Here is a 24,282-nt window from a genome sequence, read left to right as displayed (position 1 = left end):
GCCATCTGTAAGCGGGGACATCACTTTGATAGCCATGTGCCTATCAGACAGGTCAGCCGTGTAAAACCTTCCAAGGCTTCGGACAGGTTGATGCACGAGGAGGGGAATTTCCTCACCGTTCACTGAGAAGATAATGTTGTCATTCCTAGCACCCTTATGTATTGAGAGGCTGCGCGATTTATCTGGTTTTATCCTCATCCTGGCCCATGAGAGAATTCCTTTCTCCAATGGATACCAACCTGTTGAGAACTCTTGGGTTGCGTAGCAAATATGAAGGGTGTTAAAAGTACTTGCCCACGAGGGTCTGGATGGATGGTGGAACATGGAAAAAGTTGAGCGCAAATGTGATTCGTTGGTGGGGAACTGACACATACGCATTTGCAAGGTCCAACCAGACTACGTGGAGATCTGATTTATCCCTTTCTGCTCTGGATTTGCTCCCAAATCACAGCTGAATGCTGCACACAGCCTGGGAAACCCGGAACTCCTACCTTCTGGCAGCTGGTATCGATGTATTTGTTTGCCAGGAGGTAGCAAGTCAGACGCTTCGCCATCACTGAGAAGATTTTCCCCTCAACGTTCAGTAGGGCAATGCCCCTGAACTGGCTGATGTTATGAGCGTCTTTCTCCTTTGGTATAAAGGTAGTGATGGCTTTGCCCCAGTCTGCAGGAATAGCCTGCGCCTTCCACGCCGCTCCCATGAGCTTCCATAAGAGTTTCAGAAGATTAGGGCAGTTATTATATACCCAGTAAGGGACGCCATTAGGTCCGGGTGCTGCTGTGGCTCTTGCGTGCTTTACCAGCTGCCTGACCTCCGACCATTTGGGTGGTGTGATGTCGAGCTTCGAGGTTGGCTCTGGAGGGCGTGGTATATACCCTGGAGATCCAAGTGGAGAATCCTTCAATCTGGCACTGGTCTGGGCTTTGACAAAGTCCTCAAGCTCCTGCTCTGTGGCTTGCAACCTGCCAGATTTCTTTTCCTCCAGGAGGTTTTGGGCAAACTTAAATGGGTCACGGAGGAAGCTCGACCTTGCTTTCTCCTGCCGGCCTCTGCGCTTTCTGATTCTCTCGGCATGCCTCAGGTCTGCGAGCCTGGCCTTAATCTGGTCCCACAGAGTCTTCAGGCCCTCCCTCTCTTGGTTTCCCTCTCTTTTCTCCAAGCCTTCCTTAGAAGGCATCTCTCCTTCACCAGCTGGAAGATCTCTCTTTCCCGTCTTCCCATTTACCTGGGCAAAGGCTTCCTCTAGGGCATTTCTCCAAACCTTGCTCAGCCTTCTTCGTATATAACATGGCCAAAGTTCAAATGTGCCTAGTTCAAATGTTCAGCCCTCTACAAACACCCTCTTAGTGTACTCTGGAGGATAAGATGGGTGTTTGAGTCAAAGCTTCTCCGTGACTCCTTGTTGCTTGCTTTTGGCCATCTGATTTTGATTTTGCGTGCAGGCTCCTTTGCTACCTTCCTTGGGGCTGTGCTGCAGGCTTTGCTTTCATGGCTGTTTTCTGCTGCTGTGGGCTCCCTGGCTGCTTTTGCACCACCTGTAGTAGGGGCTGGCTGTTGTCGTCTCTTTCCCCAGCTGCAATACTGGAATCAACAGCACTGTGGTGCTCAACCTGACTTTGATTCCTCCTTGTCTGACCTGCTGTTGCAGTGCAAGCTTGCACCTGGTTATGCCAGCCACATTTGGTCTTCCTTTGGTGGATGCGCAGGCCAAGGTAGGTTGTCACCTTGAACCACCCACAGGCACATTTCCTTGGGATCCGTTGCTCGTTAGTCGTTAACATTACCGGTCGTTACCAAGTCATCTGTCCTAATTGGTTCATATATTAATTATGTTCTCTAGAACTTTTTTTTTTAGTTTTTTTTCAGTCCACATGGAAAGAAGGAAGATAAAAGACGCCAGAAAACACGCATTTCCAAAAAGAAGCCATCACTGATGAATGAAAGTGGTAAACTGCTTCACAAGTAACATTCACACATCTTACTAAGTGAACCTACTTATTTTACATACAGATTGAAAAACTGAATGTTTTAAAAATTATTGCTCAAATATAATTTATAGTTCAGCAAGAATATTATAAGGAAAGTTACACAGTAAAACATAGTGGTGAAAACCTGTACCCGTGCTTGACCTATTACACTTTACCAGTTTTTTTCATTTTCTGAATTTCAATATTAGATTAAATTACTCTGGACATTTAAGAGTTTCATTTTATACATTGGGCATCATGCAGGGCTTTTAACAGTGATGCGTTTATAAATGGGACGATGTTGAATTACATGTATTTTTAAAGTTTATAACAAAATTGCTTAAAAGACTTGCTTCTGGTTCTCCCAGTCTGGCTCATGGCTTTCTCTATGGTCAGAATCACTGATGCCACCTCTGGTCCTGCAGGTTGGTAGTCCAGGCCATCAATCCTATCATGGCTCCTGTCTGCAAGTGGGTCAGCACCACACCTTCTGGTTAGCCCCTGGTTCCAGTTTACTGCAGTGGTAGTCCACCAGAAAAATTCCAGTTTTCAGACCGCTTCAGAAGCTGCCCAACAGAAAGACCCTGTTTCCAAGCACAGCTGAGGGTCATCCACAAGAACAACCTCAGATTCCTACTTGCTTGCTTCCTCCTAATCATTTTGCGCTTATATTTAATTGTTTTGTAGCTTGTTTTGTTTTTTTTTAATATTTTAAAAAGTTTTTTTTTTTTACTTAATTTAGTAAATCAAAATTTTCGGTTTTTAGTGGTTTTGTATCTGTAGCTGTTTTGCATCCATTTTCTCTGTATCTTGAAATTTTTGTAGACTTTCCAATGGAAACGTTAAAGTCTCCTCGTGGTTCTTCACTCTGGCTTATGAACCCTTGGGCTCCTGGGTCTGGTAGGCCCATTCAGCAGTTCTTACATGACTAGATATTACCCAACTGTATTCATGAATTTGCATTGCTCATGTGTTGGGGTCACAACACTGACCTGGAATGTGAGGGTTGTTAAGTTTTTATACATTAGATAAAAAATGTTGGTTATGTATTAGCTTTTCAGTGTGGATAAGGTGTAAACCTGAGATACACAGTTTGAAGGTGAAGGGCTTTCTGGTCTCAGTGTCCTCTATAAGGGAGAGAGGTAACCTGTGACACCATGACTAGAAATTACACAACTGTTTTCATGAATTTGCATCGCTCATGTGTTGGGTGATGACTGGTCTGGTTTCCTCCTATGACGACCGTTACGTTTTTACACATTTGCTAAAAAGATGTTGGTTATGTGAGAGAGTGAGGCAACCTGTCACGCTATAATAATTAATAAATGTTTTTTTAATTGACAGTAGTAAAAACATTCATTCAAAATGCTTTTCACATACAAACTTAAATACAGAATGATGGAGAAATGAATAATTGTTCTAACTGTAATATGAAAGAGATTATTTTTTACTACCTTCAAGTTTGTTTTTCTGGTCTCTTTGATAGTAGGTAGTGTCCAGTTAAACCAGGTTTGTCCTCATACCTAAGAGTTGCTTCTGATGCTGTGCGTGTATATGCAATTTCCCCATTGTGGGACAAATAAAGGTTTTCTTACCTTATCTTATGGGTAGTGTCCAGTTAAACCAGGTGTGTACTCATAACTAAGGGATGCTTAGAAAAATGCTTTGATGTGCTTATGTGATTTCCTTATAATGGAATTTGTTGGTGTATCACAGCTCACATCTGCTACTATGTTTTACTGTAAATGAAAGAAGTAAACGCTTTGACTATGGGAATATTCTCCCTTTCAATCATTTCCATTTTTGTACAATATAAATGAAAGAATGCTATGACAGGGAAGGTCTAAATGAGGCACATTTACATTGATGTCCATTCACAAAGGACACCAAATATCCTGCAATGTCAATGAACACCGGTGTTGTTTTTAAATTATGGTATACAGGGCATTATTATGTAAGTACGACAGCTTTTCAGTGATTTCAGTGCATAATGACAGAGCAAAGCAACCAGTTCTCCCTGCCTCCAGCTTGTATACTAGGCACCAACAGGCTAAAACACATCCTGGGGCTATGTCTGTACTGGCCGCACACAGATGAAGTTGATATTGATTTTCTTTTGTGACCATGTTTTATGCAAACCAGCATAATTTCTTTATACACAGCAATCGCATTTCAAGCTTTTGTATTCAGTTCTTGTCATTTTCTATTAAAAATGACCACACTGAACTTCTCTTTTCTATTTGCTAATGAGAAAAATCAGGTTGTGCTACAGGGCTCTGGAGACTGCAGACCCCTGTCATCTGCATTGCACACCATTATCAGACATGACTAATTCAGCATGTGGCCAAAAACTCTAAATGTTTAATTAAATATTTAAAAAGGCCACAGACTAGCCACACACCTCACACTAGCCATTTGTGCTCAGGATTTACGCAGAATGACACTAAAGATCAGGGCTTCTACCACACCTGAGCACACAGTCGCTCTCAGGGCTTGCTCATGTCATCTTTGAAATGTGCTCCTGGTCAAATCTGACAAGTGTCCTCTGGGATTTAATAAATGCATGTGAGCTTCATACAGAGAAATGTCATTATGTGAACCACAGTGACTCATCATACTCTGTTTACATATGTAACCGTTTTCTCTTTTTCTGTCACTGTTTTGCCTAAATTGTTTGTTTTCTGAGGACTCTGACTGATATCTAATCACTGGATGCAGCTCCATGCCATTTGGATTTGTACAACTCATGCTCGATAACACTGTCAGGGACATTAAACCCTAATTTGAGTGTGACCTTTTTAGCTGCTTTTATCTACAAGGCTGAGGGAAAAGTGGCTCCTACTGTTGTGAAGAATTCGTCATCAATCTGCTCAGTAGCTTTTGTTTTGTCCCTGCCCCTAATATATGCTAAATTGACCAAAACCTACATGTGCCACCTTTTAAATTCGGATGCAGCTACATTCCCTGTGCCATTAATCACACAGTGCTATTTTCAAAAAGGCCAACTTTTGTACAAGGCTTATTTTAAGTGATACATAATCCTCTGTGCCTGGACACATTCAAGCCTAGTGTGCTGAGCTGGGATCTGGCCCCAGTCCAGCCCAACTGTGGCTGGGGTGTTAACTGTGTAGGGGTGGCTGGGACCATCCAAGTCTGAAAAATCATGACTGATCACATCTCATCCTCCAGCCATGTGCTTAGAGGAACAAATGGGTGCCATAGGCAAATACATGAGAACCTGATGAGCATACGATGAATAATGTGTGGGGGAACACTGTCTGGAATAAGGGCAGATCAACACATAAGTACAACTTTGAAGATGTGTTGGCGACCTCCACTTGGTGCTAATGATCCTCCAACGTACAGAATCTGGCATTTCATGGGTGACTGTAAAGGTTAGTAATTTCATCAAGACAACAGCACCAGCCAAAATGAAAGCTGAGCTCCATGTTAATTTAAAGATTGTCTCTTGTGTCAAAAGGGAATATGGGTGAAACGGTGTTCTGCAGCTGCATCCCTCTATATAATCTGGTCTAAGATTTAACCTTTGCATTACTAAGAGGGGGTGTAAACCACCTCCCCCCGTGTTTTAGTTCAGTATTCGAAATATTAGGCAGCATAATATAGCACTGGATTCAGCATTCAAAGCTGTATATTGCCATGTATAATATGTGGTTATTGCATTCACACTATTCAAGCTATTAGCCATTAATAAATGTGACCGATCCAAATTTTAAGCTTGTTGTGTATTATTTAGCTTTTTGCTAATTATTCAGCAAACAGAAAATTACAGTACAGTATTTATTATAGAAAGCAACTCTATATCCACACAGTATTCCTCCTGGCTCTCTTGATCATCTTCATCAGCAGGTAAAATTTTCAGTGCTGTTGCAGCTGATATGTCTTTCAAATTTTGCCAATTTTGACGCAATTATTTACTTTCGGTAATTACTCTCAAAATAAATAAGAAAATGATTCTGTGTGAATGTGTAATGGACTGCTGAAATTAAGCAGTGATTACATAACATTAAATATACATATTTTGCCTTTGGTATTATAAGTATAGCTTATTGATCACTTGAGCCAATTGTTACTTTTGGGTAATTTGTCTCATTAAATTACAGTATTTTTGTGTTCAAGGTGATATTTTTACAGCACAAGAAGAAAGGTCTAAAAGAACAAAATGAGTTAGGATCTATTCTCTGGTAAGCATAATTACTCAAAGCAGTACAGTTAGTCTTTTGAGACATTTAGGTGAAATATCAAGCCACACCAAAGTAATATAGGTGCAACCAGGATTAGTCTCATTAACTGTATAATAAATAATTAACCACAAACTTTGGGTTTTTAATTAATTATGCATAGGCTAACATCAACTAATATTAGACCATCATCCAAAACGCCATGTGTGTGCTACTAAGCAGACTATATTATGAGACAATGCAGGACGTTTGAGTTTCCAACTGGGCCTCTAAGCAAAATCTTTCCATGTTAACTTAACGTGAACGCTGACATCTTAATGTCAAAGTTTGGATGCATGCATCCTGTAAGTAGAGAAGAGATTAGGAGAGTGTGTGCAAGATCTACATTCATTCAAAAGACACCTCACACTAAACAAAAATACATACAACCAGACTAACCACAGAATGAAATCACAACAAATTTACCATATATACATTCAATCAGGATTCACTGTATCAACACACCAAACAGTAAATGAACTCTGCCCAGATTGCTTCATCAGGAGTGTTCGACACCAGGTGAATTCAAGTAGCAAACGTGTGCAATCCTTTGTCCTACTTCATGAACAGAACTCAACTTTACAACAGGGCTTCCACTTGGTAGGTAATAAAGTGTGCTTTAATATGGAGTTGGTATTATTCACTACTTTTCTCACAGATTATTCACAGAAATACTAAAACCTACTGTGCAATTTCGTCAATTTTCGTCAAGTTTCTGACATCTTTACCCTGTCACTCAGCCAAATCACAAATATATGTTTTATTTTACAAAAAGTCTCATCACATCACATCACAGTGTCTGCTGGGTCACATTAGCTGAACTCTTTGTATCCTTGAGAGCTTTGCCTGTTTTGATTATTCTGTCTCTGCTTCCCTTATAGAAATTGCAACACCTCTTTTGAATAGATGATCATGGCCCGTTCTGCTTTGAAGGTCTCCTGAGGTGGATTGAAATTCACTTTCCTTCAAAGTACCTGTTCTCTGCCACAAGACCCTGCTTGTGCTTGCTTCTGTGCCACGCCTATGTATATAATTGCACATATACTTTGCATGTTACAAAAGGTTTCTCTTTAGCCTGTAAAATCTAAAGACTGACAAATTCAAGATGTATTGGGATGCACCCTCACAAATCTGTCTGCTCCCTGTCGAAACAAAATGAGGTTCTTGAGATGCCAAAAATATAAATAATTAATTTAATGAATTTATTACAGGTGTTCAAATATGAGCAGATTCCTACACAGCTAAGAATAGCACTGCCCATGCTGCAGGTTTTCACCTTATTTCCTTACAGAAAGGACTTCCCTACTCAGTTTTTAAGGTTAAAATATTCTACTGTGGAAGATTTTGAATGAGAGGCTCAGGAAATGTGCAGAATGTTACAGGGGAGAGCTTATGCAAACAGTTGGCTCATTCAGTCAAAGAAAAGCAGTATTATTGATCAAAAACTACTTACATCAGAATGTAAATTGATGCTTTATATGAGAACACTACATAAGGAAGGACTCAATGAGAAATTATCCTTATCCTGTTTTCTGTGACAGTCTATTGCCATTCTTGTGGCTGCTGGCATCAATATTCTTCTGTGGCCTATATATATGCATTTATATTTGCATGTGTCTGTGTAGGGATTTACAGCTTGCAATGCAGCTCCTTTATGCATGTTATGTGATCAGACCCAAGTGGTTAATGAGCTCATGTAGAACACCTTGTGATCCTTGCTTCTTCCATCCTGATTGGTCTTTATGCAGAGCTTGTCTGCCTATTTATATCAGCAGAAGAAGAGGTTTTGTAAGTTGTGCTAAAGATGGTCTGTTGACAGAACTTTTCACTTTTTGTTTTTTAAACCAACTCCTCTTGTTGAATAGATTTTGTTTATTTTGATGATGCCAGCTACACGAGAAATCAGAGGGTGGGGAGGCAGAAGGGATAGGGATAGAGATAGAGAGTAAATAGAGAGAGAGAGAAAAAGACAGACAATAGAAACTGTAGCTGTCTGTAGCAACTGTAGTGATGCATATACAACATAATATCAAAGCTTATACAATGTCAGCAATACCATATAAAACAAAGTCACGTAACACTGTAATACCATATTGTTACTATAATGTAAATAATGCAAGTTACAGTTTCAGCAATGACACAGAGATAAATACCATAAAATATGTGTGAATATGTGAATGTGTGCATGAGTATATATATGGGCATCTGTGTGGGTGAGTTTGTTACCAAATGTTATACACAGAGCAAGAGGCCACCACACTGCCTCCAGCTGCAGACAGGTGCTTACCCTTGGCTGAAGACCCTCCCCCCCCACCGGTTCAGGGAGGACCAGCCACCAAACCAGGGCTGACAGCATCCCAGAGAGAGACTGCTAATTTCTCCAGGCTGCCGACTCCAATCACCAGTACAAGGGCAGAAGACAGAAGAGCTGAGATTTGTGCTTGTGTTGTGTTGGGTAGTGTAGGGTGTTGTATATTGCGTTAGGTGACGTGAGTGTGAGGTGCTTGATGACCTAAGGTTCAATAAAAATGAGGAGGCAGCCATAGCATGGATCTCCTACTGATGGCTGACAGTGGAGCTCCTCCAGATTCCTTCCCATTCCCTCCATGTCCAATATGCATTTAAAATTGCGGGACAGACGGCAGGCAGAGGGCAAAACCGCCCTAGAGCAGTCCTTCACATCACCTCCCCTTGGTCCATCTGCCCCCCAAAGACCTAAGTGTTTGTGTTGAGCTGAATGAAAAAGGTTGAAGGAGTAGGATTCAACAAAGGAGGAAAAAACCAACCAGGTTTACTCAGCCACAGTGGGCCCAACCTTGAGCACAGCCATTGCCCCAGAGCCAGAGGCCGGCTTCCCCAGCCCCGGGGGCAATTCACTCACACAAACTCTCTATTGCACTCTCTTAGACAGAACCCCACATACATTCACATAGATTTAACAGCCACCCCTGAACTGGATTAATCACCCTGTTCACCTGCCAACCCAAATCTGCAGGCAGCCCAACCCAGGACTGAAACCCACCCAGCCCCAAGACACCCCCCGCCCCCAGTGTTTTGTTGGTGTGTGGGCAGTTTTTCTTAGGATTTGATATAATGTTTTTGGCTATGTGCACTTGAAAATACTCTGATTTGGCTAGATCTAAAAGCACAAACTTTGCAACAAGCTTTGGTTTCACCTTTGATTTAAGACCTGCAATGCTTCCATTAAAATACATTAAAAAATGTAATTAATACACAGCTCACTTGGAAACTAATGTTATGAATGGGGACTGGAGACTTCAAACCCGGCAAATAGGACACACAATATTGTTATTTTTTGTCCTTTCTCCTGTCGTTTAAACATGTTTATTTGCACCAATCTCCTGCCCCCATCATCCATCCTTGTTCAGATTGTCACATGCAGTGACATGACTTGGTTTGATACAAAAGATTTCTACAGCGACACAACACAATCATTGTCACATACAAATGAGATCACCTAGGTGTATAAACTGGTGTCGCAATGCCAGTTTCTCAAGACTTAAATATTTTCCTTATCTTTTTGGTATCAGAAATTTGAACATGTCAGTCATTCTCTGTGAAGATTTTCCTGTTATCTTGCAGTCAAATTTTCATGAAGTGTTTTTCTCTTCTCTTCTCTTTCTCTTCTTAAGAGAGAAAGTCCTAGAGACATTTTGGGGATGAAAATGTTTACACTTAAAGATATAGTCACAAAAAAGAATATAAATATATCATATAGAAAAAGAAATGCTGGTCGAACCCTTACTGCCTCTTTGACTTAAACAGTCAAGATGTTGAGACACAGAATTTCAGATTTTGAAGTGCTTTCTGATGACTTTTAATGCTCAATTTCAGCAGAAGGAAGCTCAAGGCAAATAAAGTATTAGGTGAGCTGTGGAAAGCTCATTTTCCAATATCTGGTGTGGGTAGAAGGCACTCGGAGGTCAAAATAAAGTGCCGAGCGAAGGCATATGCTTAGTTTGTCAGTCAGCTGACTCCTGGCTGTGCCTCATTTGGTATTTCCCCTTGCAGATGAGTGGAACAGACTTGAGCATGAACCATACTTGAAATGACCCTCCAGCGGTGGAGGTCACAGCCCTTAAACCCAAACATGTGTTCAAGTCAGGATGCCTGGAGGTAACGTTCACTCAGATATAACATGCTCCAAAAGTGACCCACATTCAGTTGAACACACAATCTCTGAGAAATATTAGCCCACACACACGTCCACACATGCTGACATCATGTGTGCTTTCTTGCCTAAATACATACTGCTGCCCTAAAGCTACAGTATGTAGAAAATGTTTGATTCCAGCTGTCATGTTACTTAGTGCACATTCTCATGTTGCAGTGCATGCACTTGTTTGTCTTCAAACCTCTATTGTAATTGTCCCATTATCCAGTCAGTGTTTAAAAAACTGTTAGCAAAGTGTAACCTTTGGCAAATGTTGAACAAAGGTTTACTGTTTTTTGAACAATTAGGTGAGACCGATGTAATGTACATTAAGCATGAATCGTCAACCAGCAGCTTAGCTTAGCAAGGGAGCTTAGCTCTTGGACTATCTACCACCTCTACTGATTAACATATTATGTACAATAAAATTTGTTTAATCCATGCACACACAGAAATGACAATTTTTTTTTGCACATGGAGTTACATGCTAGAATGTTCGTTTTGGAAATGAATTACGCCCAAATAGTTTCCCTAATCGCATAAAACCATAAATTGATGTCTACAGATAAAACAAAAGAGATGTAATGATATTCAAGTTAAAATAAGCTAATCATGTCTTGGTGTTGACTTCATAGTGTAGTTTACAATCATAAGAGTGTTAATTCAATTCAATTCAATTTTATTTGTATAGCGCCAAATCACAATACAAATCATCTCAAGGCACTTTACAAAAACTAAGACTAAAAACCCAACAATTCCCTTATGAGCAAGCACTTGGCGACAGTGGAGAGGAAAAAACTCCCTTTAACGGAAGAAAAAAACCTCCAGCAGAACCGGGCTCAGTTTGGGCGGCCATCTGCCTCGACCGGTTGGGGTGAGTGGATAGAGCAGAGAGAAAAGAACAGCAACAATAAACAACAAATAGACACTGCAAGTTGGTGGGGCCAGTAACTGCACATCAGCGATAAACAGCTCCAGGACCAGGGACACCTGCAGAAGGTACAGAGAGAGAGAGAGAGAGAGGGAGGGAGAGAGCACAAACTAGGGGAGAGAGAGAGCACAAGGTTATCAGTCTTCTCATCTAAATTTTGGTCAGAAAGAGAATAATTGTACTTCACAAATATATGACAAAGAACGTCTTATGTGCTAGGACAAGGGTAAAAGTTCATTCACGAGAAGATCACCACAAGTTCAATTTAGTAGCTTTTGAACCTAATCAGCAATACAAGTGTTTCAAGGTCAATCATGCAATTTAAATCTCAACTTTTAAGCCATAGACATGACAAAGTATCTACATTTCCTTGATAAGTGGGAAAACTCCAGCTCTTTACAAAGATAATGTTACAATGGTAAGGTCCCTTCATAACACATAACATACAACCTGCAGCTATGGAATGTATCCCTCCGCTCAGCTCAGGATGAAAACACAGCGCAGGGAAACAAAAAGATGGACTTTTCACATGAAAAATCAGACCAACTTTGAAAGAAATCCCTTGCAAAACTTAGCAAAGTAGCATCTGTTCATGACATGTACCTGACATCTGATTATGAAAAAAAACTGTGATGATCCAAACCTGTCCTTTGCAAGATTGTCAGTGTTTATGACAGAGACTAGAGGTAGGAAACTTGTTACCTTGCTTGATTTGTAAGTTGAAAACAAACTCATTACAGCATCTCTAAGGTTCTTGGACATATATACTCTGTGATAACAAGCTTTTGGTACACATTGTTTGTACATATATGTGTCTACAAACTCTGGGCCTCTGTAAGTAAAGATAAAGTTGAAGAAACATTGTCTCATTTATGTCCTGTTTGTGTTGAATAAGCAATAAACTGCTTTTGGCAGGCATATTTCATTTGTTTGCCAGTTTTCTCTTGGTTCTAGTCACAGATCAGGTAAACATGGTCTGAACCCAAATCAGACACAGGCTTAGCAGAGACTTGGCAGGGAGTTAAATGTGGTCAAAGACATAGGCATACAGACAGTTATGCCAGGGCAGCACAAACAAACAGCACCAGGAAATGTGAAGAAAACAAGGACACCACCACACAATTGCAGTGAAGTTAGCAAAGGATGAATGCAGGCCAGCTACCATATTAACCATGGGTTAGTTGGCAGTAGAAAGTGGAAGAACTAGCCAGGTAACTGGGAAGACTGTTGACAGACAAATGAGATATGTCAAGACAAGAGCGATATCTGCAACCACAGTGGATGTGATGCTCTGAAGAAAAAACATGTAAATGAAGTGAGAATCAGGACGAGAAGAGGAAGAGCATTTACAATTGTGCCATTTTTGACCCTGTACTATTGCAGGTGTGAAAACAGAAAGACAGGGAAGCCAAAGGAGGGGTTGGCATGGCTGTACCGAGGGATGGTTGCAGATTGACAACAGGAGTCAGGGAAAAAAGGAAGCTTTGAAGTCATGAAGGAGCTTCAGGTGTTGTTGAAATCTTTCAGCTGCATGCGCCACCTCTGCTCAGCAAAATAAACATGATTCTCCAGAGCTTTCCCCAACCTCCCACCACTCCTGTCTCATAACTGTCAGTGACTTAATCTATGGATTTACTTTAACCCAAACCATGATCATTCTGTAAATGTAACCAGTTAATTTTTGTGTCTCATGCGTTGGGGTTAAGGTCAGGGCTCTGTGCAGACATGTCATTTTGCTCCAGAGTGTAATGATAGTGGGCGTTACACCATCACCATGTACATGGCGATCTTAGGGTGAAAGCCCATTTCAAGAAGCTTCCAAAGAAGAGTAGTTGTGCTCCTGTCTAGTTGTCTCCTGAGGCAGGCCCGGAGCTTGGTACTGAGTTCTGAAACCAAACCTTTTACATGCTGCACATTGCAGCAGTTGGGAACCCTTTTTTGTGAACTTGTCTGCCCTGTCCTTTTGCACCTGAACTCTTCTTCCTAGATGTAATACAGCACCAGCAGTGCCATTTTGAAGGGCCTAACCTCTTAAGTTTGACCCATTCTGATGTTGATATTAATTATGTATGGACATACTGGCCATGTTTTTGATTTTATTCTCCTGTTAGCATTGAGTGTCGCTGATGCCAAGTTTGTGTGTGTGAAAGTGACTGAAAACCAAGCAAACACTGCTGCCTACATCAGGTTGCCTTCTTTCATGGGCATAGTGTTACACTTAATCTGATATTTCAAATCTCACATGCAGCTGTGCAGCTGGTCTGAATCATATGAAGTTGATGTGAACAAGTCATAACCACAGGATTGTTTCCATTCTAACTATTCTGATATAAATGTGCAATAAAACAGCTAGTCTCACTCATTTTAAGAGGTGTCTACATACTTGGGGACATGTAGTGTAACCAGTCTGTCTTTTACTACCACCATGTATGTCACACCAGAAGGACCTACCTCACTGAAAGGTCTCTGCAGATACTATACAGCCAGAGTGGGTGGGTGCCTCGTTCAGTCTCATCTGTCTTAAAAATCCTGGCAGAGTGCAGCATTTGTTTTTTTGGCTGGAGATCAGTGAGCACATTTGGATACTAAGCATTTAATCCTACCCTGATTAAATAAATACTCTTGACTATAGGAACCGTCATGTTAACGTCTTTACTGTACTTGCTTACCTCAACTGAGTTAATGTTCTAATAACAGCGAGCTTTAACCTGCTGCACCGTGTTGTCAAGGGTCATGTAAACACCTGAGCATGATTGCTTCCTACATGCGGCATGCAGTAACCTGGTTCTTTCATATTGAAACAACCACCATGGTACACAAATACAGTGTAACCACTGACAGCACGTACAAAGTGACTGAGAGTGACTGAGAGTGTGTAGAAATTCAGTTGTAAAATATAGGAAAGATCATACATTATTAACACAATTACTTAGTTTTGATTTTAAGATATATATGATGTGACCATGGCATAATCAATCCAGGTCCTTTGAAATGAATGGAAATGGTATAGTAGCACAAGTCTTCTGTCATTTCTTCGTCTATTTCATTTCTCAGAGTTAGGCATCATCAAGGTTTATTGTTCTATCCATACATGTAAAACCATACATGCATAATTAGAATTCACCAAATACACCCGCCACCTTTAATGTCCACTGATCATGTCTGTCAATACATCCATCCATTCATTATCTACACCCGTTTATTTCTATTTGGGGATTTTCTGGAGACTGTCCCAGTTCTCTTTTGGGCGAAAGGGAGGGGTACACCATAGACTGGTCATCATATCTATCCATTGATGAAAAAAAAAAAAATCAGGTTGAGTAGTTGACAATGTATGAACAGTCTCTCAGACCCAACTGGCTCAATGGTAGTGTCTGTGTTATAACATTTTACAATGCATCCTGCCCATTAATAACCAGACCTATTGGAAGTTTTTTTTATAAAAAAGGACACCTGGACTGTGAGCACTCACATCAATCCAAATAATGGGCATCTGTGCAGAGTAAGTCTGTTAGGCCTGCAACATATTTGATCAAAAATAATGTGATGTTTTCAAATATATTGTTCTATCCATCACATCATAAAATCCAAAATCTAAAGATTCTTCAGTTGTTTTTAACTGAAGCAGTGACAATGGTGTGTTTCCAGTGTGTGTACAAAACCATTATAAAGGCTATGAACATTATCAGGTCGTTCAGTGGCTTGTTATCACTTCTTATCTGACCACAGGTTCAGAAGGTACCTACTCACAATACTCCTTATTGTGATTACAAAAATAAACACAGAGCTTTATCCAGTGATTTTCTGTTTAATAAACTCTTTTTGTGAACTAAAATCAGTGGACATATCCCCTGTCCGCCCTGATGGATTCGGGGGCGAATGATCCTTCTTAGACCGTTAGCTCGCCCCTACAAGCAGATGCTCTGGACGTCTGCTCGCGCACGTCACTCGAGGTACCTCGCCACTCACATTACTACTCTCAGGAAATCACAGAGAGCAAGTGACATTTAAAATTATTTTGGCCCCACGATCCCCATTAATTCTGGGACTACTGTGGCTCCAACAACACAACCCCCGTATTAACTGGGTCATGGGCCAAATCAAGGAGTGGGGTCCATGCTGCCACGAAACCCGCCTACAGGCAGTGCTGATGCCATCCTCCCCATCTGTTAGCCAACCTGCGAAGGCACCCAATTTAGCTAGCGTCCCGGAGTGCTACCATGACTTAGTCCTTGCTTTTAGCAAGGATAAAGCTCTTTCTTTGCCGCCCCATCGTCCTTATGATTGTGCCATCGATCTCCTCCCCGGTGCTGAATTACCAGCCAGCAGACTCTATAGTCTCTCACGCCCAGAGAGGGAGTCGATGGAAAGATATATTAAGGAATCACTCGCATCCGGTATAATTCGTCCCTCGTCATCTCCTGTCAGTTCAGGTTTTTTATTTGTTACCAAGAAAGACGAGACACTGCGTCCGTGCATAGATAGGAGATAGGGGAATAAATGCAGTCACGGTCCATAGCCGGTACCCCCTCCCTCTGCTTGCGTCAGCGTTCGAATTACTTCAGGGTGCCACGGTATTTTCAAAACTCGACCTGTGCAATGCTTACCACCTCATTTGAGTTAGGGAAGGGGACAAGTGGAGAACCGCGTTTAAAACGCCCCTGGGTCATTTTGAACACCTGGTGATGCCGTTCGGTCTCACCAATGCCCCCGCCATCTTCCAAGCAAGACTTCCTAAACCAATTCGTGTTTGTTTACTTAGATGACATCCTCATTTTCTCACATATGCTGCAGGAACACCAGGGGCACAATAGGCAAGTGCTGCAGCAACTGCTTGAGAACAGGCTGTTCGTCAAAGCAGAAAAATGCTAGTTTCACCAAAATACGATCTCATTCCTGAGACTGATTATTGAAAAGGGCGGGGTACGGGCCGACCCAGATAAGATACGCGCAGTGGCTGAGTGGCCCCGACCTACTGCTCGCCAGAGACTCCAACAATTCCTGGGGTTCGCCAACTTTTATAGGCGGCAGTCAGAACCCAAGCCCATGCTTCCCCCCAGTTGTGTAATAGCAGCTCTCACATGGAATATTGAGGATCAGGTACGGAAAGCCCAATGCATAGAACCCGATCTAGGAACCGGACTCTCTAACCACCTCTATGTCCCCAGTTCTATTCGTCCACAGGTACTCCAGTGGGTCCATATGGCCAAATTTACTTGTCACCCCAGAGTCGCTTGCACCAGGGATCTCATGCGGCAACAGTTCTGGTGGCCATCTATGGACCAGGACATTAAGGACTATGTGGTGGTCTGTTCAGTCTGTGCTCGGGGGGAAGGATTCCTACTGACCTGCAGCTGGACTACTCAGGCCCCTTCCTATACCCTCTCAGCCATCGTCCCACATCGCTTTGGACTTTGTCACTGGCCTGCCCCCGTCCCCAAGGTAATTCCATTATTAAGTATTGTTGACCGCTTTTCTAAGGCTGCCCATTTTATTCCTCTCTCCAACTCCCCACCTCCTTGGAAACAGCTAATCTACTCATCCAGCATGTTTTTAGGTTGCATGGCATTCCACAGGACATTGTATCCGACCGGGGAACACAATTCACGTCCCAAGTCTGGAGAGCCTTCTGCCATAGCCTGGGGGCCATGGGGAATTTGTCTTCCGGGTTCCACCCTCAGACCAACGGCCAAACAGAGAGGGTAAATCAGGACCTGGAGGCAGCCCTCCATTGTGTAGCGGCATCGAGTACCACTTCCTGGAGTACATATTTGGATAGAGTACGCCCACAACTCCCAGGTGAGAAACGCCACCGGTCGGACTCTCTTTGAGGCCTCCCTTGGTTGCCAGCCACCCGTGTTTGAGGCCCAGGAGCAAGAGGTGGTGGTTCCCTTGTTAAAACACCATCCTGTGTTTCATGTTTAGGCAGAAAAACTATTAGGGATTTTAGAATAGCACTACTCAACTCAACTTGGTTTTTTGCATTTTCTGTTGGGCTATTACCAGGTGGAAGGTACGTTTTAGTACCTGCTCGGTCGAGGTTCCAAGCAAGCTGACTGCGTCCAACACAAGAATCAACCCGCCGTTCTTAAAAACCAGTTTGCTTTTCCATTTTTATAATATTTGTAGGTTCAGGAAAAGATCATTACTTGGGTTGAATCAGAAGCACGTTTCAAACTGGAATGAACAGTCGGCTTGGGGAAAGTTTGTTTTCTGACCCAGTTATCCAATCCAATGTGGGCTTTCTCTTTTTAATATACGTTTTATATAGTTTTAATATACTATGTGACGTGTCATAACTAACGATACAAACCTCCCAGCCTCCTGGGAAACCAGGAGACCCCTCCTGAACCATATTTATGCCTGTGATAACAGGCGATAATGGTCATAGAATGGTGTGAAAACACTGGAATTGGCTGCTGAGGGAGCAGTCCTGGCCTGTGGGGTAATGGGATTGTAGTGTCACCAGAGCATATTCACTATGAAATGCATGAAGCTGTTTAGGTCCCGAAAGCACATTTGTGGGATCCTCAACTGCATAAAACATGATGTAATCAATACTTTTTAATGGCTACTGATATCAAATGAGAAGAGCATTGAGTGGTGTATTGAGGTATGGATTACCCTAGTATTGATTTGGACAACTATGCCTGACAAGCTGAAGCTCTAACAGCAGGAAACCATCTCCTTTTGTCTCTTGTTTTTTTTCTTCTGATCTATCATGTTCTAAAGTGTTTGTCTTCTTCCTTTTGTTGCTGTCCTCTTCTTTCATTTAAATGCACTCCCACTAATCTGCAGGATTAACTTATTCTGTATCTACCTGTATTCTCTGATTATTGCTGAAAGCCTGAGCGCTGCAAAGTGGCTGAGATTATCTCCCAGTGGAGTGTTTGATGTTCTCCTATTAATGAGGCTGGCAGCAGAAAGCCACTGTGCTTAAAACCTTCCCTTTTATGCTGATGTAATGTTGCAGCCATCTTAAAAGCACTTATTACAGAGCCATGGCATTCATTCAGGCATGTCTTTTCCTACATCAATTTAGGGTCACATCCTGGTCAAATGGTGTTTATGTTTAGTACCATCACAAGTAGTTTTGATACCTTACGGCAGTGCTGAATAGCAGGGAGGGGTTTTGAATTGCAAACATCAAGTCCATGCAGATTAGCACATTGTCACACACACATTAGCAGAGCACATACAGGAAATGCTAAATGATACAGTTTACTGAGTGATTAGATTATGTGTGTTGGAGGTATGTGTCGACAAAGACTAACAGTTTCATATGAGGGGGCCCAACCACTATAGAATAAAACAGTTCAAACCGCATGGGTTGGAACCTGGACATTTAAGACAGAATGGAGATTATTGAGTCTTGTTAAGTTAATGACTCTTAAGGTGGAATGCTTTGTTGCCAAATTAGAAAACATTTTTAATTTTTGGTACAGCTTCAGCAAGCTTTTCTAAAAAAGCTTTTTTAAAAAGTGCATAACACCTCCAATCTTTAGCGCTTAAGGTAATATAAATACAGCACAAGACTTGTTTACAACAGCATAACCCAAAAGTCTACTATCAAAGCCTAATGAAAGGTCTGGGGTTAATGAAGAGGTGTTCAGATTTTACCATCCAGTAAAAATTAACAATGAAGTCAAAGATTACTAAATAATCAACAATTAAATTAAATTAATATTATAACAATGTTAACACTATCACAAGTCTCTAAGTGCTGCCCAAATCTTTGCCAGTAGCAGCCTGACAAAGAGTACCCAGAAAAGTAAGGAAAAATCCAGAACAGAAGAAAGAATAATGAATATTGGACAATTCAAAGTAAAAGCTAATGTTACTGTCTATCTGTGGAAATGGAAAACCTTTTGCTGTGCATTCAAGAAAGATAAGAAATTATTGTTTGTTAGCTAAATTAGAGAAATAACACACCTATATGAGACAAAACATGAGAATTCAATGGTGTCTTGTCTGATTATACTTTGTTTAAAAATCTGGGGAAATGATTTAAGCGTATATTTAAATTAAGAGAAATGGTTATATGTATGGAACAGCATATATTTCATGCTTAGTACTAACAAAATAAAAAATCTCTGTACTTTTAATGAATTTATATAAATTTTTATGTCCAGTGAGAATGCATACAAGCTTGAATTCTACTGAAATCCCATTTAATGAAATCTTTGCTGTCTGGTTATTGTTTAATAGAGATTGGTGAAGAAGTGTGTTTAGGAACAATTACAGGTTATACTCTTGAGAAAATTCTACATTTAAATGTATTATTATTATTATCCATCCATCCATTTTCTATACCCGCTTATTCCTAAACCAGGGTCACAGGGATCTGCTCGAGCCTATCCCAGCTCTCTTTCGGTTGGAAGGCAGGGGTACACCCTGGACAGGTCACCAGTCCATCACAGGGCCACATATAGACACACAGAGACAAACAACCACACACACTCACTCCAATGGGCAATTTAGAGTCACCAATCAACTTAACATGCATGTTTTTGGACTGTGGGAGGAAACCAGAGTACTTGGAGTAAACCCACGCAAGCATGGGGAGAACATGCAAACTCCGCACAGAAAGGCCGGGTTACAAACCCAGGACTTTATTGCTGTGAGGCAACAGTGCTAACCACTCACCCACCGTGCTGCCCTATTATTATTGTTATTATTGGTATTATTATTGAGATTTGTTTTAAAGAGATGTCAGTTGCAGAAAACTAGCAAACCAATCAAAGGGTGGCGCAGTTGCTATAGCACTAATAAGTCATGGTTCACTAAATGACCCTCCAAAGGCAAGACTGAGTGTATGAATGAAATTAGTTACCTGGAAAAATATTGTACATACAAGCACAGATCAAACCTCAGAGTTTATGCTTCATTTCCCCGCTCTCGTCTTTACACAAACATGTGAATAAAGCTTGAATATAAAATTTTGTTTTATGACTTAGAAAATGAAAAACTGTTGTGGTGGAACCACATTGATCCAGGGCAGTGCTCCTTATTCTCCTTCCTTACTAGAATGTTTTTTTTAATGCATTTCTATAAATGCTTCTCTCATCAGATTCTAATGCCAACTTAAGTACTTGTCAAATCAGCAATTTGTTCCACTTTGAGTACTTACATGGGAATGAATTATGGAATAAAGGTTTTGTTTCTTTATATGACAAGACTTAATACAGCAGGTTAACCATGTGAAAACAATACTTCACAACAGCCGAAAAAAAAAAAGAAGCATTACAAGGAAGAGCCCCCTCACCTCAAGCTGCCATGGACTGTGTCCTATTGTGGAGCTGTCATTGATTCTCTTATGCTTTAGACGACGGGCGATAAAGGTGTCTGCCAATTTATCACCTTTCACAATGCTGAAAATCAAAATACATGTTGTGAAGGATTAAAAAAAAGGGGCTCAGCCCTCTTCATAAGCCCTGGGAGTGACAGGAAATCCATTCCTGTCGCATGCAATTACCAGCATGCTGATTCGGGGAAAACACTGCTTTATTTTTCATCAAGGCCAGAGAGGAGCTGAGGTGGCGCTCAATACTGGCCTCCGCAGCAGAACTCACACATGGTATAGATAACTAGTAAATGTATGGACACGTGGAAATGCTGCACAAGCCTGAAAGTTCCAATGCACATAGAAGACAGATAAAAACATTTGAATATAAACTTCTTTAATTATTGAAGCAGTTGTTCAGCACAGGGAATGCATGTACAATACATGTAAGGTAGGTATGTTCTAATGTCAGCCACGCATGTGACAGCCCCTGATGTCCTCAGGACCACATCTCTGCAACATGCCTTGCATGGGGAAAACCAGCATGGAACTGAGTTTATTTCTTGCCTTTGTGTTATTTAATATTAGTGTCAGTGAATATGTAAGTTCTCACCTTCTCTTATGCATTTGATATATCCTTAATGGTACAATACAAGCATGAAGGTTTCAGGTTTACTAGTAGTACTTAAATACTATGTTGCAGGATGTTTGCATAGTGTGTAGCTTACAATGCTCAGAGTACACTGCAGCATTCAGTTGTTTTTTAATCACAAAGCTTAACTGATTCTTTGAAAAGTATAAATCTCTGAATGTGTTGATTTCTACTCTAAGCTGTCCTCTATAAACATTTGATGTGGTGTCTGTACTGCCTGTTAACCTTTTAATGTACTGTCAGAGACTGTTAGAGCTCTGTGTATGAGGAAGGTTGACAGTTATTTGAGGTGAGATATTTTTCTCTGTTGTATCATCCAACAACTGATTCCTCAACTTCAGAAATCCATTTTTGAATCCCTGCAACCACTGCTGTTAAGAAATGACTCTCAGAAGGTGAGAGAACTCCAGAAGCCAATAATAGGCGCTGTTGCAACTGCAAGTCATGCAGTCTGGCTTCTGGCTGCTATGATGCACCTTTTTATTATACTGTATCTGTCACAAACATAAAACAGCAGGCTCTGAAACTCAAAGCAAATTTAGCTTCACCCAGGAACTCTGGCAGGAAATCTTCTTTATATAACACTAAGCCGATACATTTATACTACCTGTAAAGGAAGAAGGAAGCATTAAAACACCCAAAACCTTCCATATCAATGACCAACCTATGACCTCAGACAAGGGTAAAATGATACACATTTTCTGGACTCCCAAGGCAAATGGCCCTTACCCTAAAATGTGACTAATTTCATAGCATAGCATATTAAATTTCTAATTTGATTTTTATTTGGAGTTGCATTAGTATATTTTTTGATTATCTTGATTTAAATATCCACTACTAATATTACACCTGAGGAAAGGTATCAACTACCTCTTACTCTTAAACAAGTTATGAATTGTTTGTGTCAGATTCTCAGGAGTCTTGAGGACCAAATAAAGCTAACACCAGGAATTCTATCATTCAAAGTCTATTTAAAAGCTGGAACCACGGATTGAGAAGTGATGAGGGACCAGGAAGATGGAGAGGAAATCCAGAGAGGGTTATGGTGGATCGTGATTACTGCCTAGGCCTGCGCCAGGTACCATCAAGGGAGTCTAGGTAGATGGTGGTTTGAAACCGGAACTTGGCCCGCAGAGCAACATCCGGCAGTTTGGATGATTCTGGTCAGGAATTCCAATGATCTGACAGGAGAACTCAAAAAACAGTCCTTAATTGTGATAACCAAAGTTCACCTACAAACCAAAATCTTAAATGTGATAGGAGGGAAAGAGGAACTAGTCACTTGGCTCACACACAGACCAAGAAAAACTAACTCAAAGAGAACCTTCAGTAATGTCCGTAGTCCAACTGAGCTCCACCTGTGAAACGACACTTCATGGCTACTCCACGGAAACCAAGCTTAATCCACTCCACAGTGAGATCGGGGAAGGCAGTAGCTTACTTGACTCATTGATTCCTTTGATTGGTGAAACGTGGTGTTCCTGTTATTGGCAGCGAAGGCAGACAATCCGGCGACCCATCTGTGGCTGGAGGTGAGTTTAAGAACTGTGAATCATAAGAGACAAATAGGTGATCAATGTTGTTACTTAATTAGCGCCGGAACCTGGGAGATGATCGGCCGTACGTGGATACTTCAAAACAAAGGTCGAAAACCGGAATTTGACAGTTTGTGATGATACTAATGTGTATTCTTTTTAAATCTACATAAGGAGCAGGTCTCCTTTCACTGAGGTGGTCATGTTGTACCACCCTGTTTCTACAGTAGGCCAAAAGTGATGAACACACACACACACACAAGGAATTGCATTATAAAAGACTGATTACCCCTATTGTTTATTGTTTGACTTATTGAATTTTACTTCAGCTCAGACAGTTCATTTATGCTCTTATTTACTCTCTGCATGCCATTTGTTTAACTTTAAATTCTTGTAAACTTTTTTTATTTAAAGTGAAGCCATGTGATCTCTAAATTTTATTTGCAATTAAGCTAAGCTAAGCTTTAAATTTTGTAGTTCTTTGAGGCATCTAGTAATTTTGCATTAAAAACAAATCCATAGATTTTCAAAAGTTTCTTCTGCCACTACTGCTGACCCAGCTGCACAATGGACCACTAAAGTTGTTTAAAACATCCATTTGGATTGTTGTCATACTATTCAATAGCCGGTTTCAGACTGTAACTACAGTTACAGGTTAGGTTAGTAGGTCCCTACTCACTTACTGGAACCTACTGGAAGGTTCAGTAGGTCGCTTTCATCCTACAGAGCTTCATTGTCATATACAATTCGTAAGTTACGTCCTTAAGTTTAAGCACAACAAGTAACTAAAATAAAACATCTTGGCTAGGCTTAGGCATTAATATGTCTTGATTAGGTTTAAAATGTTGCTCGCCTATTTACATATATATACATGTACATATGTATACTGTCATGCACTGTTCGGGATGTTTCATTCACCAAGGGTCATTTTTCACTCTTAATTTGGCCATAACTTTCACTGTATTTCAGCAAATGGAATATTGTATGGTGACAAACCTTAATTTGGCATAAATTTTGGTAATATGATTTAGAAATTTTCCATAGGTCAATAATACACTGTGGGAAAGTTCAATACCTTTCGTTATGTTTGGTTAGTTAGTTTTCGAACATATATATATATATATATATATATAATGTTACGTATTTATTTGTGGTTGATAGTGTTAAAATATAGTTTCTTTGTTACTGACATTCTGTTGTCTTATCAAGCATGCATATACTAAGGTACTGTGAAAAATAAATGCTGTATACAACATTCACATAGGACTGTGAATACACCTTCACCTGCATCTCGCGTAGGTAGGGTTAGGGTAGGTTATACATAGGGTGTAAGAGTGGGCTTTTACAAACCTTACACCCTTTTTTATCTTGCACTTTTCCTGCTTGCACTGTTTTACCCTGAATGTCTGTTTTTGCACAGTTTTGCCATGAATGTATCTTCTGTACCACTGATATTTAAATATATTATAAATAACCTACAAACAAAAAATGTGTACAT

This window comes from Mastacembelus armatus, chromosome 16 (assembly GCF_900324485.2).
Source record: "Mastacembelus armatus chromosome 16, fMasArm1.2, whole genome shotgun sequence".
Taxonomy (NCBI): domain Eukaryota; kingdom Metazoa; phylum Chordata; class Actinopteri; order Synbranchiformes; family Mastacembelidae; genus Mastacembelus; species Mastacembelus armatus.
This window is presented reverse-complemented; position numbering follows the sequence as displayed.